The following is a 22,758-nucleotide window of genomic DNA, read 5'->3' on the forward strand; positions in this document are numbered from 1 at the left end:
TGAAGGTACCACGTTCATCTGTACAAACAATAATACGCAAGTATAAACACCATGGGACCACGCAGCCGCCATACCGCTCAGGAAGGAGACGTGTTCTGTCTCCTAGTGATAAACGTACTTTGGTGCGAGAAGTGCGAATCAATCCCAGAATAACAGCAAATGACCTTGTGAAGATGCTGGAGGAAACAGGTACAAATGTATCTATATCCACAGTCAAATGAGTCCTATATCGACATAACCTGAATGGCCGCTCAGCAAGGAAGAAGCCACTGCTCCAAAACTGTCATTAAAAAGCCAGACAGTTTGCAAATGCACATGGGGACAAAGATCATACTTTTTGGAGAAATGAGTTCATGAATACACATTAGACATGGGGGGGGGGGGGGGGGTCATGAGTAAAATATCATCAGTGAGGCTTTATACAGGGGTACTGGTACAGAGTCAATGTGGAGGCTATATACAGGGGGTACCAGTACAGAGTCAATGTGGAGGCTATATACAGGGGGTACTGGTACAGAGTCAATGTGGAGGCTATATACAGGGGGTACTGGTACAGAGTCAATGTGGAGGCTATATACAGGGGGTACCGGTACAGAGTCAATGTGGAGGCTATATACAGGGGGTACTGGTACAGAGTCAATGTGGAGGCTATATACAGGGGGTACTGGTACAGAGTCAATGCGGAGGCTATATACAGGGGTACCAGTACAGAGTCAATATGGAGGCTATATACAGGGGTACCAGTACAGAGTCAATGTGGAGGCTATATACAGGGGGTACCGGTACAGAGTCAATGTGGAGGCTATATACAGGGGGTACTGGTACAGAGTCAATGTGCAGGTCACCGGTTAGTTGAATTAATTGAGGTAATATGTAGGTAGAGTTAAAGTGACTATGTATAGATAGTAAACAGAGAGTAGCAGCAGTATGAAAGAGGTCTGGGTAGCCCTTTGATTAGCTGTTCAGGAGTCTTATGGCTTGGGGGTAGAAGCTGTTGAGAAGCCTTTTGGACCTCGACTTGGCGCTCCGGTACCGCTTGGTGAGTGGTAGTGTTGGTTTGTTGCTTACTTTTAACAAATAAGGAATAATCAAAATGTGAATATATAAAATTAAGATATTTTATTTAGAATACAGCTGTTGACAGAAGTCAAAGATCAACATACAACTGATGTCTCTCCTGAGTTGTGAACTAAAGAAAGACAGGATCTTCTATAGATCAAACCTCTTGTTGTCAAACCCTGCATGTGCAGTTTAAAGACCCAGTTATTCTAAACACAAGGTTTCTGAGAACCTGTCTCAGCAGTATGTAAATCTGCCCTGGTTTCAGAGAAAAACAGACAGTCACTCTGTCTCGCTGTCATCCACAGGCCCTTTTCTCACCTCTTCTCACAGACGCGGGTCTGCGGTTTTGGCAGAGAGCTACACACAGAGAGGTCTCAATATTCAGCTATACAGTGAGTATAAGTACAATGACACGTAAGCAAATGAATAACAACATAATCAATAGTGGGGTCTTTAGAAGACCCCCAGAATCAACTTGAACCCTTCAGTAGCAGAGAGAACAGTCCATGACTAGGGTGGCTGGAGTCTTTGACAATATTTAGGACCTTCCTCTGATACCGCCAGATATAGAGGTCCTGGATGGCAGGAAGCTTGGCCCCAGTGATGTTCTGTACTGACCCAGTCACTTGTGCTTCCTGCTTGTAAGCAGCAAACAGGAGGATAGAATGATGGTCAGATTTGCCAAATGGAGGGCGAGGGAGAGCTTTGTACGCGTCTCTGTGTGTGGAGGAAAGGGGGTCTAGAGGGAGAGCTTTGTACGCGTCTCTGTGTGTGGAGGAAAGGGGGTCTACAGTTTTTCCCCCTCTGGTTGCACATTTAACATGCTGGTAGAAATGAGGTAAAAGTGATTTGAGTTTCCCTGCATCCCCGGCCATTAGGAACACCTCTGGATGAGCGGTTTCCTGTTTGCTTACGGTGGTATACAGCTCACTGAGTGGTTTAAGTGCCAGCATCTGTCTGTGGTGGTATTCAGCTCACTGAGTGGTTTAAGTGCCAGCATCTGTCTGTGGTGGTATACAGCTCACTGAGTGGGTTAAGTGCCAGCATCTGTCTGTGGTGGTATTCAGCTCACTGAGTGGTTTAAGTGCCAGCATCTGTCTGTGGTGGTATACAGCTCACTGAGTGGGTTAAGTGCCAGCATCTATCTGTGGTGGTATACAGCTCACTGAGTGGGTTAAGTGCCAGCATCTATCTGTCTGTGGTGGTATACAGCTCACTGAGTGGGTTAAGTGCCAGCATCTGTCTGTGGTGGTATACAGCTCACTGAGTGGGTTAAGTGCCAGCATCTGTCTGTGGTGGTATTCAGCTCACTGAGTGGGTTAAGTGCCAGCATCTATCTGTCTGTGGTGGTATACAGCTCACTGAGTGGGTTAAGTGCCAGCATCTGTCTGTGGTGGTATACAGCTCACTGAGTGGGTTAAGTGCCAGCATCTATCTGTGGTGGTATTCAGCTCACTGAGTGGGTTAAGTGCCAGCATCTATCTGTCTGTGGTGGTATACAGCTCACTGAGTGGGTTAAGTGCCAGCATCTGTCTGTGGTGGTATATTTAAAAAAAAATTGTATTATATTTAACTCGGCAAGTCAGTCAAGAACAAATTCTTATTGACAATGTGTGTGAGTCATGTTCATTGTGTGTGTGGGAGAGAGAGGCATGTTTTCAACTCAGATAAAAAGCACATCATTTCCTCAAACTGTAAACATGAAGCCTTAGTCCTTTACAATATTATCAATCCCCCTTTAATTTGATATGGAGAGTAATTCTGTAGATTGAGAACGGACATGAAGGAGTAGATCTCTCCAATACTCAAATAAAATGCAGCAAAACATGAAATTAACAAGTCATTACAACGTATTTACATTGTGGATAATGTGTGTTGTGTTTTATGTTTCCTTGTCAGCCACCCATCTCTGCTTTGTCAGTCTAGAAAGGCCCAGTGTCTTCTGGGTGAGGCTGTCAGGCAGATCTGAAAGAGAGACACACAAAGTGACAGTACGTATACAGGTCAACAACATGTCTGTGTACATCTGTTGGTGTGACTGAGCATATAAAACAGAATTCTGAATTACAATTTTACAGATTATTATAAAGTTGACTCATCAGTATGCTGCTCTCTCGGGAAATAGAGTGAGGCACCCAGATATGAGGCTAGCGCCGTTAGCATTAGCTAGCTAGCAGAGACAGCATGTTAACTATGAAAGGATCGATCCAGCAACAATGTCGAGGTCAAAAACGAAAGGAACAATCAATCAAAGAAGCAAAATGTCGGTATAGGGAAAAAATTAAGTTGCAATTCAACGGCCCAGACAGGAGACGTATGTGGCAGGGTCTTCAGGCCATCACGGATTACAAAAAGAAAACCAGCCACATCACAGACACTGACATCTTGAGACACCGACATCTTGAGACACCGACATCTTGAGACACCGACATCTTGAGACACCGACGTCTTGAGACACCGACATCTTGCCACCAGACAAGCTAAACACCTTCTTCGCCCGCTTTGAGGATATACAATGCCACCGACACGGCTCGTTACCAAGGACTCCGGGTTCCCCCTCTCCTTCTCTGTGGCCGACGTGAGTAAGACATTTAAACGTGTTAACCCTCGCAGGGCTGCTGGCCTAGACGGCATCCCTAGCCGGGTCCTCAGAGCATGTGCAGACCAGTATAATTTTAAACCGTCCCCTCGCCCATACCCGGGCGCGAACCAGGGACCTTCTGCACACATCAACAGTCACCCTCGAAGCATCGTTACCCATCGCGCCACAAAAGCCGCGGCCCTTGCAGAGCAAGGGGAACTACTACTTCAAGGTCTCAGAGCAAGTGACGTCACTGATTGAAACGCTATTTAGCGCGCACCGCTAACTAAGCTAGCCGTTTCACATCCGTTACACATGAGCAGACCAGCTGGCTGGGGCGTTTACGGACATATTCAATCAATCCCTATCCCAGTCTGCTGTCCCCACGTGCTTCAAGATGGCCACCATTGTTCCTGTTCCCAAGAAAGCTAAGGTAACTGAACTAAATGACTATCGCCCCGTAGCACTCACTTCTGTCATCATGAAGTGCTTTGAGAGACTAGATCATTTCACCTCCACCTTACCTGACACCCTAGACCCACTTCAGTTTGAAGATCGCCCCAACAGGTCCACAGACGATGCAATCGTCATCACACTGCACACTGCCCTATCCCATCAGGACAAGAGGAATACCCATGTAAGACTGCTGTTCATTGACTACAGCTCAGCCTTCAACACCATAGTACCCTCCAAGCTCATCACTAAGCTTAAGGCCCTGGGTCTCAACCCCGCCCTGTGCAATTGGGTCCTGGACATTCTGACAGGTCGCTCCCAGGTGGTGAAGGTAGGAAACAACATCTCTACTTCACTGATCCTCAACACTGTGGCCCCACAAGGGTGCGTGCTCAGCCCCCTCCTGTACTCCCTGTTCACCCATGACTGCGTGGCCTCCAACTCGGTCATCAAGTTTGCAGACGATACAACAGTAGTGGGCTTGATTACAAACAACGACGAGACAGCCTACAGGGAGCAGGTGAGAGCAGGAAAGTGTGGTGAAAAAACCCCCACCTCTCACTCAACGTCAACAAAGCAAAGGAGATGATCGTGGACTTCAGGAAACAGCACAGAGGCGGTAGGGTAGCCTAGTGGGGTGGCAGGGTAGCCTAGTGTTGGACTAGAGTGTTGGACTAGTAACTGGAAGGTTGCAAGTTCAAAACCCCGAGCTGACAAGGTACAAATCTGTCGTTCTACCCCTGAACAGGCAGTTAACCCACTGTTCCTAGGCTGTCATTGAAAATAAGAATTTGTTCTTAACTGACTTGCCTGGTTAAATAAAGGTAAAATAAAGGTTAATCGATGGGACAGTAGCGGAGAAAGTTCCTCGGCGTCACGACATCACGGACAAACTGAAATGGTCCACTGAAGAAATTTGGCTTGTCACCTAAAACCCTCAAAATCTTTACAGATGCACAATCGAGAGCATCCTGTCGGGCTGTATCACCACCTGGTACGGCAACTGGACCGCTCTCAACCATAAGGCTCTCCAGAGCGTAGTGAGGTCTGCACAACGCATCACCGGGGGCAAACTACCTGCCCTCCAGGACACCTACACCACCCAATGTCACAGGGAGGCCATAAAGATCATCAAGTACAACAACCACCCGAGCCACTGCCTGTTCACCCCGCTATCATCCAGAAGGCGAGATCAATACAGGTGCATCAAAGCAGGGACCGAGAGAATGAAAAACAACTTATATCTCAAGGCCATTAGACTGTTAAACAGCCATCACTAACATAGAGAGGCTGCTGTCAACATACAGACTCAAATCTCTGGCCACTTTAATAAATGGATTTAATAAAGGTTTCACTAGTCACTTTAATAATGTTTACATACCCTACATTGCTCATCTCATATGTATAGACTGTACTCTATACCATCTACTGCATCTTGCCCATGCCGTTCGGCCATTGCTCATCCATATATTTATATGTACATATGGGACAGTAGCGGCATCTCTACATTTGTGTGTTAGGTAGTTGCTGAGAAATTGTTTGATTACTTGTCAGATATTACTGCACTGTCGGAACTAGAAGCACAAGCATTTGGCTACACTCACATTAACATCTGATACCATGTGTATGTGACCAGTAACATCTGATACCATGTGTATGTGACCAGTAACATCTGATACCATGTGTATGTGACCAGTAACATCTGATACCATGTGTATGTGACCATTAACATCTGATACCATGTGTATGTGACCAGTAACATCTGATACCATGTGTATGTGACCAGTAACATCTGATACCATGTGTATGTGACCATTAACATCTGATACCATGTGTATGTGACCAGTAACATCTGATACCATGTGTATGTGACCATTAACATCTGATACCATGTGTATGTGACCATTAACATCTGATACCATGTGTATGTGACCAGTAACATCTGATACCATGTGACCAGTAACATCTGATACCATGTGACCAGTAACATCTGATACCATGTGACCAGTAACATCTGATACCATGTGTATGTGACCAGTAACATCTGATACCATGTGTATGTGACCAGTAACATCTGATACCATGTGTATGTGACCAGTAACATCTGATACCATGTGTATGTGACCAGTAACATCTGATACCATGTGTATGTGACCAGTAACATCTGATACCATGTGTATGTGACCAGTAACATCTGATACCATGTGTATGTGACCAGTAACATCTGATACCATGTGTATGTGACCAGTAACATCTGATACCATGTGTATGTGACCAGTAACATCTGATACCATGTGTATGTGACCATTAACATCTGATACCATGTGTATGTGACCAGTAACATCTGATACCATGTGTATGTGACCAGTAACATCTGATACCATGTGTATGTGACCAGTAACATCCGATAACATGTGTATGTGACCAGTAACATCTGATACCATGTGTATGTGACCATTAACATCTGATACCATGTGTATGTGACCATTAACATCTGATACCATGTGTATGTGACCAGTAACATCTGATACCATGTGTATGTGACCATTAACATCTGATACCATGTGTATGTGACCATTAACATCTGATACCATGTGTATGTGACCATTAACATCTGATAACCATGTGTATGTGACCATTAACATCTGATACCATGTGTATGTGACCAGTAACATCTGATACCATGTGTATGTGACCATTAACATCTGATACCATGTGTATGTGACCATTAACATCTGATACCATGTGTATGTGACCATTAACATCTGATACCATGTGTATGTGACCATTAACATCTGATACCATGTGTATGTGACCAGTAACATCTGATACCATGTGTATGTGACCATTAACATCTGATACCATGTGTATGTGACCAGTAACATCTGATACCATGTGTATGTGACCAGTAACATCTGATACCATGTGTATGTGACCAGTAACATCTGATACCATGTGTATGTGACCATTAACATCTGATACCATGTGTATGTGACCAGTAACATCTGATACCATGTGTATGTGACCAGTAACATCTGATACCATGTGTATGTGACCATTAACATCTGATACCATGTGTATGTGACCAGTAACATCTGATACCATGTGTATGTGACCATTAACATCTGATACCATGTGTATGTGACCAGTAACATCTGATACCATGTGTATGTGACCAGTAACATCTGATACCATGTGTATGTGACCAGTAACATCTGATACCATGTGTATGTGACCAGTAACATCTGATACCATGTGTATGTGACCAGTAACATCTGATACCATGTGTATGTGACCAGTAACATCTGATACCATGTGTATGTGACCAGTAACATCTGATACCATGTGTATGTGACCAGTAACATCTGATACCATGTGTATGTGACCAGTAACATCTGATACCATGTGTATGTGACCATTAACATCTTATACCATGTGTATGTGACCATTAACATCTGATACCATGTGTATGTGACCATTAACATCTGATACCATGTGTATGTGACCAGTAACATCTGATACCATGTGTATGTGACCATTAACATCTGATACCATGTGTATGTGACCATTAACATCTGATACCATGTGTATGTGACCATTAACATCTGATAACCATGTGTATGTGACCATTAACATCTGATACCATGTGTATGTGACCATTAACATCTGATAACCATGTGTATGTGACCATTAACATCTGATACCATGTGTATGTGACCAGTAACATCTGATACCATGTGTATGTGACCATTAACATCTGATACCATGTGTATGTGACCAATAACATCTGCTAAACATGTGTATGTGACCATTAACATCTGATACCATGTGTATGTGACCAGTAACATCTGATACCATGTGTATGTGACCAGTAACATCTGATACCATGTGTATGTGACCATTAACATCTGATACCATGTGTATGTGACCAATAACATCTGCTAAACATGTGTATGTGACCATTAACATCTGATACCATGTGTATGTGACCAGTAACATCTGATACCATGTGTATGTGACCAGTAACATCTGATACCATGTGTATGTGACCATTAACATCTGATACCATGTGTATGTGACCAGTAACATCTGATACCATGTGTATGTGACCAGTAACATCTGATACCATGTGTATGTGACCATTAACATCTGATACCATGTGTATGTGACCATTAACAACTGATACCATGTGTATGTGACCAGTAACATCTGATACCATGTGACCATTAACATCTGATACCATGTGTATGTGACCAGTAACATCTGATACCATGTGTATGTGACCAGTAACATCTGATACCATGTGTATGTGACCATTAACATCTGATACCATGTGTATGTGACCATTAACATCTGATACCATGTGTATGTGACCAGTAACATCTGATACCATGTGTATGTGACCAGTAACATCTGATACCATGTGTATGTGACCAGTAACATCTGATACCATGTGTATGTGACCATTAACATCTGATACCATGTGTATGTGACCAGTAACATCTGATACCATGTGTATGTGACCAGTAACATCTGATACCATGTGTATGTGACCAGTAACATCTGATACCATGTGTATGTGACCATTAACATCTGATACCATGTGTATGTGACCAGTAACATCTGATACCATGTGTATGTGACCAGTAACATCTGATACCATGTGTATGTGACCATTAACATCTGATACCATGTGTATGTGACCATTAACATCTGATACCATGTGTATGTGACCATTAACATCTGATACCATGTGTATGTGACCAGTAACATCTGATACCATGTGTATGTGACCATTAACATCTGATACCATGTGTATGTGACCAGTAACATCTGATACCATGTGTATGTGACCAGTAACATCTGATACCATGTGTATGTGACCAGTAACATCTGATACCATGTGTATGTGACCATTAACATCTGATACCATGTGTATGTGACCAGTAACATCTGATACCATGTGTATGTGACCATTAACATCTGATACCATGTGTATGTGACCAGTAACATCTGATACCATGTGTATGTGACCAGTAACATCTGATACCATGTGTATGTGACCATTAACATCTGATACCATGTGTATGTGACCATTAACATCTGATACCATGTGTATGTGACCATTAACATCTGATACCATGTGTACGTGACCATTAACATCTGATACCATGTGTATGTGACCAGTAACATCTGATACCATGTGTATGTGACCAGTAACATCTGATACCATGTGTATGTGACCAGTAACATCTGATACCATGTGTATGTGACCATTAACATCTGATACCATGTGTATGTGACCAGTAACATCTGATACCATGTGTATGTGACCATTAACATCTGATACCATGTGTATGTGACCAGTAACATCTGATACCATGTGTATGTGACCAGTAACATCTGATACCATGTGTATGTGACCATTAACATCTGATACCATGTGTATGTGACCATTAACATCTGATACCATGTGTATGTGACCATTAACATCTGATACCATGTGTACGTGACCATTAACATCTGATACCATGTGTATGTGACCAGTAACATCTGATACCATGTGTATGTGACCATTAACATCTGCTAACCATGTGTATGTGACCATTAACATCTGATACCATGTGTATGTGACCATTAACATCTGATACCATGTGTATGTGACCAGTAACATCTGATACCATGTGTATGTGACCATTAACATCTGCTAACCATGTGTATGTGACCAGTAACATCTGATACCATGTGTATGTGACCAGTAACATCTGATACCATGTGTATGTGACCAGTAACATCTGATACCATGTGACCAGTAACATCTGATACCATGTGACCAGTAACATCTGATACCATGTGTATGTGACCAGTAACATCTGATACCATGTGTATGTGACCATTAACATCTGATACCATGTGTATGTGACCAGTAACATCTGATACCATGTGTATGTGACCATTAACATCTGATACCATGTGTATGTGACCAGTAACATCTGATACCATGTGACCAGTAACATCTGATACCATGTGTATGTGACCAGTAACATCTGATACCATGTGTATGTGACCAGTAACATCTGATACCATGTGTATGTGACCAGTAACATCTGATACCATGTGTATGTGACCAGTAACATCTGATACCATGTATATGTGACCAGTAACATCTGATACCATGTGTATGTGACCAGTAACATCTGATACCATGTGTATGTGACCATTAACATCTGATACCATGTGTATGTGACCATTAACATCTGATACCATGTGTATGTGACCAGTAACATCTGATACCATGTGTATGTGACCAGTAACATCTGATACCATGTGTATGTGACCATTAACATCTGATACCATGTGTATGTGACCATTAACATCTGATACCATGTGTATGTGACCAGTAACATCTGATACCATGTGTATGTGACCAATAACATCTGATACCATGTGTATGTGACCAGTAACATCTGATACCATGTGTATGTGACCAGTAACATCTGATACCATGTGTATGTGACCAGTAACATCTGATACCATGTGTATGTGACCATTAACATCTGATACCATGTGTATGTGACCATTAACATCTGATACCATGTGTATGTGACCAGTAACATCTGATACCATGTGTATGTGACCATTAACATCTGATACCATGTGTATGTGACCATTAACATCTGATACCATGTGTATGTGACCAGTAACATCTGATACCATGTGTATGTGACCAGTAACATCTGATACCATGTGTATGTGACCATTAACATCTGCTAACCATGTGTATGTGACCATTAACATCTGATACCATGTGTATGTGACCATTAACATCTGATACCATGTGTATGTGACCAGTAACATCTGATACCATGTGTATGTGACCATTAACATCTGCTAACCATGTGTATGTGACCAGTAACATCTGATACCATGTGTATGTGACCAGTAACATCTGATACCATGTGTATGTGACCAGTAACATCTGATACCATGTGACCAGTAACATCTGATACCATGTGACCAGTAACATCTGATACCATGTGTATGTGACCAGTAACATCTGATACCATGTGTATGTGACCATTAACATCTGATACCATGTGTATGTGACCAGTAACATCTGATACCATGTGTATGTGACCATTAACATCTGATACCATGTGTATGTGACCAGTAACATCTGATACCATGTGTATGTGACCATTAACATCTGATACCATGTGTATGTGACCAGTAACATCTGATACCATGTGTATGTGACCATTAACATCTGATACCATGTGTATGTGACCAGTAACATCTGATACCATGTGTATGTGACCATTAACATCTGATACCATGTGTATGTGACCAGTAACATCTGATACCATGTGTATGTGACCATTAACATCTGATACCATGTGTATGTGACCAGTAACATCTGATACCATGTGTATGTGACCATTAACATCTGATACCATGTGTATGTGACCATTAACATCTGATACCATGTGTATGTGACCAGTAACATCTGATACCATGTGTATGTGACCATTAACATCTGATACCATGTGTATGTGACCATTAACATCTGATACCATGTGTATGTGACCAGTAACATCTGATACCATGTGTATGTGACCATTAACATCTGATACCATGTGTATGTGACCAGTAACATCTGATACCATGTGTATGTGACCAGTAACATCTGATACCATGTGTATGTGACCAGTAACATCTGATACCATGTGTATGTGACCAGTAACATCTGATACCATGTGTATGTGACCAGTAACATCTGATACCATGTGTATGTGACCATTAACATCTGATACCATGTGTATGTGACCATTGACATCTGATACCATGTGTATGTGACCATTAACATCTGATACCATGTGTATGTGACCATTAACATCTGATACCATGTGTATGTGACCAGTAACATCTGATACCATGTGTATGTGACCATTAACATCTGCTACCATGTGTATGTGACCATTAACATCTGATACCATGTGTATGTGACCAGTAACATCTGATACCATGTGTATGTGACCAATAACATCTGATACCATGTGTATGTGACCAGTAACATCTGATACCATGTGTATGTGACCATTAACATCTGATACCATGTGTATGTGACCATTAACATCTGATACCATGTGTATGTGACCAGTAACATCTGATACCATGTGTATGTGACCATTAACATCTGATACCATGTGTATGTGACCAGTAACATCTGATACCATGTGTATGTGACCAATAACATTTGATACCATGTGTATGTGACCAGTAACATCTGATACCATGTGTATGTGACCATTAACATCTGATACCATGTGTATGTAACCAATAACATCTGATACCATGTGTATGTGACCAGTAACATCTGATACCATGTGTATGAGACCATTAACATCTGATACCATGTGTATGTGACCATTAACATCTGATACCATGTGTATGTGACCAGTAACATCTGATACCATGTGTGTGTGACCATTAACATCTGATACCATGTGTATGTGACCATTAACATCTGATACCATGTGTATGTGACCATTAACATCTGATACCATGTGTATGTGACCATTAACATCTGATACCATGTGTATGTGACCAATAACATCTGATACCATGTGTATGTGACCATTAACATCTGATACCATGTGTATGTGACCAGTAACATCTGATACCATGTGTATGTGACCATTAACATCTGATACCATGTGTATGTGACCAGTAACATCTGATACCATGTGTATGTGACCAGTAACATCTGATACCATGTGTATGTGACCATTAACATCTGATACCATGTGTATGTGACCATTAACATCTGATACCATGTGTATGTGACCAGTAACATCTGATACCATGTGTATGTGACCATTAACATCTGATACCATGTGTATGTGACCATTAACATCTGATACCATGTGTATGTGACCATTAACATCTGATACCATGTGTATGTGACCATTAACATCTGATACCATGTGTATGTGACCAGTAACATCTGATACCATGTGTATGTGACCATTAACATCTGATACCCTGTGTATGTGACCAGTAACATCTGATACCATGTGTATGTGACCAGTAACATCTGATACCATGTGTATGTGACCAGTAACATCTGATACCATGTGTATGTGACCATTAACATCTGATACCATGTGTATGTGACCAGTAACATCTGATACCATGTGTATGTGACCAGTAACATCTGATACCATGTGTATGTGACCATTAACATCTGATACCATGTGTATGTGACCAGTAACATCTGATACCATGTGTATGTGACCATTAACATCTGATACCATGTGTATGTGACCATTAACATCTGATACCATGTGTATGTGACCAGTAACATCTGATACCATGTGACCAGTAACATCTGATACCATGTGACCAGTAACATCTGATACCATGTGACCAGTAACATCTGATATCATGTGTATGTGACCATTAACATCTGATACCATGTGTATGTGACCAGTAACATCTGATACCATGTGTATGTGACCATTAACATCTGATACCATGTGTATGTGACCAGTAACATCTGATACCATGTGTATGTGACCAGTAACATCTGATACCATGTGTATGTGACCAGTAACATCTGATACCATGTGTATGTGACCAGTAACATCTGATACCATGTGTATGTGACCAGTAACATCTGATACCATGTGTATGTGACCAGTAACATCTGATACCATGTGTATGTGACCAGTAACATCTGATACCATGTGTATGTGACCATTAACATCTGATACCATGTGTATGTGACCAGTAACATCTGATACCATGTGTATGTGACCAGTAACATCTGATACCATGTGTATGTGACCAGTAACATCTGATAACATGTGTATGTGACCAGTAACATCTGATACCATGTGTATGTGACCATTAACATCTGATACCATGTGTATGTGACCATTAACATCTGATACCATGTGTATGTGACCAGTAACATCTGATACCATGTGTATGTGACCATTAACATCTGATACCATGTGTATGTGACCATTAACATCTGATACCATGTGTATGTGACCATTAACATCTGATAACCATGTGTATGTGACCATTAACATCTGATACCATGTGTATGTGACCAGTAACATCTGATACCATGTGTATGTGACCATTAACATCTGATACCATGTGTATGTGACCATTAACATCTGATACCATGTGTATGTGACCATTAACATCTGATACCATGTGTATGTGACCATTAACATCTGATACCATGTGTATGTGACCAGTAACATCTGATACCATGTGTATGTGACCATTAACATCTGATACCATGTGTATGTGACCAGTAACATCTGATACCATGTGTATGTGACCAGTAACATCTGATACCATGTGTATGTGACCAGTAACATCTGATACCATGTGTATGTGACCATTAACATCTGATACCATGTGTATGTGACCAGTAACATCTGATACCATGTGTATGTGACCAGTAACATCTGATACCATGTGTATGTGACCATTAACATCTGATACCATGTGTATGTGACCAGTAACATCTGATACCATGTGTATGTGACCATTAACATCTGATACCATGTGTATGTGACCAGTAACATCTGATACCATGTGTATGTGACCAGTAACATCTGATACCATGTGTATGTGACCAGTAACATCTGATACCATGTGTATGTGACCAGTAACATCTGATACCATGTGTATGTGACCAGTAACATCTGATACCATGTGTATGTGACCAGTAACATCTGATACCATGTGTATGTGACCAGTAACATCTGATACCATGTGTATGTGACCAGTAACATCTGATACCATGTGTATGTGACCAGTAACATCTGATACCATGTGTATGTGACCATTAACATCTGATACCATGTGTATGTGACCATTAACATCTGATACCATGTGTATGTGACCATTAACATCTGATACCATGTGTATGTGACCAGTAACATCTGATACCATGTGTATGTGACCATTAACATCTGATACCATGTGTATGTGACCATTAACATCTGATACCATGTGTATGTGACCATTAACATCTGATAACCATGTGTATGTGACCATTAACATCTGATACCATGTGTATGTGACCATTAACATCTGATAACCATGTGTATGTGACCATTAACATCTGATACCATGTGTATGTGACCAGTAACATCTGATACCATGTGTATGTGACCATTAACATCTGATACCATGTGTATGTGACCAATAACATCTGCTAAACATGTGTATGTGACCATTAACATCTGATACCATGTGTATGTGACCAGTAACATCTGATACCATGTGTATGTGACCAGTAACATCTGATACCATGTGTATGTGACCATTAACATCTGATACCATGTGTATGTGACCAATAACATCTGCTAAACATGTGTATGTGACCATTAACATCTGATACCATGTGTATGTGACCAGTAACATCTGATACCATGTGTATGTGACCAGTAACATCTGATACCATGTGTATGTGACCAGTAACATCTGATACCATGTGTATGTGACCAGTAACATCTGATACCATGTGTATGTGACCAGTAACATCTGATACCATGTGTATGTGACCATTAACATCTGATACCATGTGTATGTGACCATTAACAACTGATACCATGTGTATGTGACCAGTAACATCTGATACCATGTGACCATTAACATCTGATACCATGTGTATGTGACCAGTAACATCTGATACCATGTGTATGTGACCAGTAACATCTGATACCATGTGTATGTGACCAGTAACATCTGATACCATGTGTATGTGACCAGTAACATCTGATACCATGTGACCATTAACATCTGATACCATGTGTATGTGACCAGTAACATCTGATACCATGTGACCATTAACATCTGATACCATGTGTATGTGACCAGTAACATCTGATACCATGTGTATGTGACCAGTAACATCTGATACCATGTGTATGTGACCAGTAAAATGTGATTTGATGCAGTGCCTCCACCTAATAAGTAAAGATATATATTGACTGACTTCGGTCTATGGTGGAAAAATGGCTGTTATATTTATCTAGTGTATCTACGTACTTAACTAAAGTCTTATGTTTATCTAGTGTATCTACGTATTTAACTAAAGTCACATGATGTTCTGATGAGACTTGCTCCCTCTGCTAGAACACTTCCCCTTTGTCTACATGACTGACTCTTGGTTCCATATCCTGTTATTTAGCAGTAGACTGAACTAAACTGTGAGAGACGAGCAGGACAAATGGTTGTGGTTCTCTTGAGAAACAGTGTTGAGACATTGAGCGCTGAGAAATGGTGTGACATTTCTCAACAAGACCTCACCACAAAAGTCACAATGTGGAAAGATGAACATTTCTTTACAGAGGAGATTATATATCATTTAATTTATTAGCTTACATCAATTTTTGTTTATCTCAATCCCTCAGTTCCATAGGTCACGGTCAAGCTGAGCTGAGCCAATAGTGGAAGAGGTTACTGGTTGACTGTTGACTATATTCAGTTGACTGTATGTTACTATGTCAGCCCTCTGTCTTTTAACACCTCACTCCCTTTCTCTCACCCCCCCCCCCCCCCCCTCTCTTGTTCTCTCTCTTCCTACCATGTAGCATCAGGACCGTTGATCTTGACTCAAGTAACAGACCTCTAGCATCTACACCCCTCCCTTCTCCTGCTCTAACATAAGACCAATATTAAATATAATATATACTCTCCTTCCTTTACATAGAGACAGATACAATCAATCATTGACACACTGAATATACAACAGTCAGATGCATGACACCATCACCAATGTTCCCTCTAACTTTCTCCGTCACTGAGCAGATTTCAGGTCTGTTGAGCGCAAACTGTAATGTTGTGAAAATTCTGTACAACATCCAGTGTGTGTTTACTGTGAACACTGAGGCTGTACCCCCTTTAAGTTACAGTTCTAACAGTGTGTGTTTACTGTGAACACTGAGGCTGTACCCCCTTTAACTTACAGTTCTAACAGTGTGTGTTTACTGTGAACACTGAGGCTGTACCCCCTTTAAGTTACAGTTAACAGTGGACAAGTGGGCTACTGTGGCTATTTGATCATAATGTAGATCTACCAGAGTGACCTACCATCAAAAACTATGGAAAAAATACATCCCATAACATGTAAACAGCTGTTCTGTCATTCAGTCTACAGTAGCAGCCAATGTGTGGTGTTCAACGTAGACCTACATCCCATAACATGTAAACAGCTGTTCTGTCATTCAGTCTACAGTAGCAGCCAATGTGTGGTGTTCAACGTAGACCTACATCCCATAACATGTAAACAGCTGTTCTGTCATTCAGTCTACAGTAGCAGCCAATGTGTGGTGTTCAACGTAGACCTACATCCCATAACATGTAAACCGCTGTTCTGTCATTCAGTCTACAGTAGCAGCCAATGTGTGGTGTTCAACGTAGACCTACATCCCATAACATGTAAACAGCTGTTCTGTCATTCAGTCTACAGTAGCAGCCAATGTGTGGTGTTCAACGTAGACCTACATCCCATAACATGTAAACAGCTGTTCTGTCATTCAGTCTACAGTAGCAGCCAATGTGTGGTGTTCAACGTAGACCTACATCCCATAACATGTAAACAGCTGTTCTGTCATTCAGTCTACAGTAGCAGCCAATGTGTGGTGTTCAACGTAGACCTACATCCCATAACATGTAAACAGCTGTTCTGTCATTCAGTCTACAGTAGCAGCCAATGTGTGGTGTTCAACGTAGACCTACATCCCATAACATGTAAACAGCTGTTCTGTCATTCAGTCTACAGTAGCAGCCAATGTGTGGTGTTCAACGTAGACCTACATCCCATAACATGTAAACAGCTGTTCTGTCATTCAGTCTACAGTAGCAGCCAATGTGTGGTGTTCAACGTAGACCTACATCCCATAACATGTAAACCGCTGTTCTGTCATTCAGTCTACAGTAGCAGCCAATGTGTGGTGTTCAACGTAGACCTACATCCCATAACATGTAAACAGCTGTTCTGTCATTCAGTCTACAGTAGCAGCCAATGTGTGGTGTTCAACGTAGACCTACATCCCATAACATGTAAACAGCTGTTCTGTCATTCAGTCTACAGTAGCAGCCAATGTGTGGTGTTCAACGTAGACCTACATCCCATAACATGTAAACAGCTGTTCTGTCATTCAGTCTACAGTAGCAGCCAATGTGTGGTGTTCAACGTAGACCTACATCCCATAACATGTAAACAGCTGTTCTGTCATTCAGTCTACAGTAGCAGCCAATGTGTGGTGTTCAACGTAGACCTACATCCCATAACATGTAAACAGCTGTTCTGTCATTCAGTCTACAGTAGCAGCCAATGTGTGGTGTTCAACGTAGACCTACATCCCATAACATGTAAACAGCTGTTCTGTCATTCAGTCTACAGTAGCAGCCAATGTGTGGTGTTCAACGTAGACCTACATTCCATGAGACTTTTGAAAGAAACATGCAGGGCTTGACATGAACCTGTTTATCCACTTATAAATGCAATAGAATCCTACTCCTACAGCTGTAAACACAATCCAGTTCAAAGTAACTGGAACAGATCCATATATGCTTCAATAGAATCCTACTCCGATGCGTTAACTCTAGAACAGTGATGGTGTTAACAGGAGAAACTCTAGAACAGTGATGGTGTTAACAGGATAAACTCTAGAACAGTGATGGTGTTAACAGGGGAAACTCTAGAACAGTGATGGTGTTAACAGGGGAAACTCTAGAACAGTGATGGTGTTAACAGGAGAAACTCTAGAACAGTGATGGTGTTAACAGGGGAAACTCTAGAACAGTGATGGTGTTAACAGGAGAAACTCTAGAACAGTGATGGTGTTAACAGGAGAAACTCTAGAACAGTGATAGTGTTAACAGGGGAAACTCTAGAAACAGTGATGGTGTTAACAGGAGAAACTCTAGAACAGTGATGGTGTTAACAGGAGAAACTCTAGAACAGTGATGGTGTTAACAGGAGAAACTCTAGAACAGTGATGGTGTTAACAGGAGAAACTCTAGAACAGAGATGGTGTTAACAGGTGAAACTCTAGAACAGTGATGGTGTTAACAGGGAAACCTCTAGAACAGAGATGGTGTTAACAGGTGAAACTCTAGAACAGAGATGGTGTTAACAGGGAAACCTCTAGAACAGAGATGTGTTAACAGGAGAAACTCTAGAACAGTGATGGTGTTAACAGGGAAAACTCTAGAACAGAGATGTGTTAACAGGAGAAACTCTAGAACAGTGATAGTGTTAACAGGAGAAACTCTAGAACAGTGATGGTGTTAACAGGAGAAACTCTAGAACAGTGATGGTGTTAACAGGGAAAACTCTAGAACAGTGATGGTGTTAACAGGGAAACCTCTAGAACAGTGATGGTGTTAACAGGAGAAACTCTAGAACAGTGATAGTGTTAACAGGGAAAACTCTAGAACAGTGATGGTGTTAACAGGAGAAACTCTAGAACAGTGATGGTGTTAACAGGGAAACCTCTAGAACAGAGATGGTGTTAACAGGAGAAACTCTAGAACAGTGATGGTGTTAACAGGAGAAACTCTAGAACAGTGATGGTGTTAACAGGGAAAACTCTAGAACAGTGATGGTGTTAACAGGGAAACCTCTAGAACAGAGATGGTGTTAACAGGAGAAACTCTAGAACAGTGATGGTGTTAACAGGGGAAAACTCTAGAACAGTGATGGTGTTAACAGGAGAAACTCTAGAACAGAGATGGTGTTAACAGGGAAAACTCTAGAACAGAGATGGTGTTAACAGGATAAACTCTAGAACAGTGATGGTGTTAACAGGAGAAACTCTAGAACAGTGATGGTGTTAACAGGGAAACCTCTAGAACAGAGATGGTGTTAACAGGAGAAACTCTAGAACAGTGATGGTGTTAACAGGAGAAACTCTAGAACAGTGATGGTGTTAACAGGAGAAACTCTAGAACAGTGATGGTGTTAACAGGAGAAACTCTAGAACAGAGATGGTGTTAACAGGGAAAACTCTAGAACAGTGATGGTGTTAACAGGGAAACCTCTAGAACAGAGATGGTGTTAACAGGGGAAACTCTAGAACAGTGATGGTGTTAACAGGAGAAACTCTAGAACAGTGATGGTGTTAACAGGGAAACCTCTAGAACAGAGATGGTGTTAACAGGAGAAACTCTAGAACAGTGATGGTGTTAACAGGGGAAAACTCTAGAACAGTGATGGTGTTAACAGGAGAAACTCTAGAACAGAGATGGTGTTAACAGGGAAAACTCTAGAACAGAGATGGTGTTAACAGGATAAACTCTAGAACAGTGATGGTGTTAACAGGGAAAACTCTAGAACAGTGATGGTGTTAACAGGGGAAACTCTAGAACAGAGATGGTGTTAACAGGGGAAACTCTAGAACAGAGATGGTGTTAACAGGGGAAACTCTAGAACAGAGATGGTGTTAACAGGGGAAACTCTAGAACAGTGATGGTGTTAACAGGAGAAACTCTAGAACAGTGATGGTGTTAACAGGGGAAACTCTAGAACAGTGATGGTGTTAACAGGAGAAACTCTAGAACAGAGATGGTGTGAACAGGGAAAACTCTAGAACAGTGATGGTGTTAACAGGGGAAACTCTAGAACAGTGATGGTGTTAACAGAGGAAACTCTAGAACAGTGATGTGTTAACAGGGGAAACTCTGGAATAGTGATGGTCTTAACAGGGTAAACTCTAGAACGGTGATGTGTTAACAGGGAAAACTCTAGAACGGTGATGTGTTAACAGGGGAAACTCTAGAACAGTGATGGTGTTAACAGGAGAAACTCTAGAACAGTGATGGTGTTAACAGGATAAACTCTAGAACAGTGATGGTGTGAACAGGGAAAACTCTAGAACAGAGATGGTGTGAACAGGGAAAACTCTAGAACAGTGATAGTGTTAACAGGGAAAACTAGAACGGAGATCTAAAGCGAAGTTTTTTTTTGGATGATTGACAATTAATAACTGTGGCTGTAAATGCTACAAAATCCACCTTCTCCACAATAAGTGTTTCCAGATCACTTGATTGACGTACAACATTTACAACTGGTTGTGGTTCATCCACCTCCATCTCTTCTTCAGAACTGTGGCCTCTTTTCCCTTCAACTCTCTTCATCACCTCCACATAGGAGACTTACTGTACAGCCCTGATCCTTGACTCCTCAACCTCTTTCACCCTAACAGGGAATTCTGGGAATTCAGGAACATGATCCCAGCTGCATTCTCCATAGAGATCAAACAGCTACATTCTCCATATAGGTCAATAATACATAATGTCCAACGGTACGCCAGAGATATCAACATCATACCACTCCAGGTTACTATGACTAGACCATATCAACACCATACCACTCCTGGTTACTATGACTACAAAATATCAACACCATACCACTCCTGGTTACTATGACTGCACCATATCAACACCATACCAACCGGTTGGTGACCAGCTGCTCTAGAAAATTGAACGAAGTTCAATCTCGTGCTTCTCGCTATTGGCTGATTTATCTGCAGCTTAGGGAGAACATTGTGTCACACCCTGATCTGTTTCACCACTCTGCCTGTCCTGACTCTGAGCCCACCTGCCTGACCACTCTGCCTGTCCTGACTCTGAGCCCACCTGCCTGACCGCTCTGCCTGTCCTGACTCTGAGCCCACCTGCCTGACCATTCTGCCTGTCCTGACTCTGAGCCCACCTGCCTGACCACTCTGCCTGTCCTGACTCTGAGCCCACCTGCCTGACCACTCTGCCTGTCCTGACTCTGAGCCCACCTGCCTGACCGCTCTGCCTGTCCTGACTCTGAGCCCACCTGCCTGACCACTCTGCCTGACCACTCTGCCTGTCCTGACTCTGAGCCCACCTGCCTGACCACTCTGCCTGTCCTGACTCTGAGCCCGCCTGCCTGACCACTCTGCCTGTCCTGACTCTGAGCCCGCCTGCCTGACCACTCTGCCTGTCCTGACTCTGAGCCCACCTGCCTGACCCTGAGCCCACCTGCCTGACCACTCTGCCTGTCCTGACTCTGAGCCCACCTGCCTGACCACTCTGCCTGTCCTGACTCTGAGCCCACCTGCCTGACCCTGAGCCCACCTGCCTGACCACTCTGCCTGTCCTGACTCTGAGCCCGCCTGCCTGACCACTCTGCCTGTCCTGACTCTGAGCCCGCCTGCCTGACCACTCTGCCTGTCCTGACTCTGAGCCCACCTGCCTGACCCTGAGCCCACCTGCCTGACCACTCTGCCTGTCCTGACTCTGAGCCCACCTGCCTGACCACTCTGCCTGTCCTGACCCTGAACCCACCTGCCTGACCCTGAGCCCACCTGCCTGACCCTGTCCTGACTCTGAGCCCGCCTGCCTGACCACTCTGCCTGTCCTGACTCTGAGCCCACCTGCCTGACCGCTCTGCCTGTCCTGACTCTGAGCCCACCTGCCTGACCACTCTGCCTGTCCGGACTCTGAGCCCACCTGCCTGACCACTCTGCCTTTCCTGACTCTGAGCCCACCTGCCTGACCACTCTGCCTGTCCTGACTCTGAGCCCACCTGCCTGACCACTCTGCCTGTCCTGACTCTGAGCCCACCTGCCTGACCACTCTGCCTGTCC

The 22,758-nt window shown here is 42.5% G+C and overlaps 1 long non-coding RNA gene across 1 annotated transcript in view; it reads right to left on the reverse strand.

Annotated features, from left to right (window-relative positions):
* Positions 1-1,104: 1,104 nt before the first annotated feature.
* The window catches only part of LOC118936767 (uncharacterized), an 85,201-nt gene continuing 63,547 nt past the window's right edge, over positions 1,105-22,758 (reverse strand). The window contains exon 2 of the long non-coding RNA XR_016488754.1: positions 1,105-3,027. This is a non-coding gene — a long non-coding RNA (uncharacterized LOC118936767). The remainder of the gene's footprint in view (positions 3,028-22,758) is intronic.

Source organism: Oncorhynchus mykiss, chromosome 19 (assembly GCF_057628025.1).
Source record: "Oncorhynchus mykiss isolate SJ-2025 chromosome 19, ASM5762802v1, whole genome shotgun sequence".
In the NCBI taxonomy this organism is placed as follows: Eukaryota; Metazoa; Chordata; class Actinopteri; order Salmoniformes; family Salmonidae; genus Oncorhynchus; species Oncorhynchus mykiss.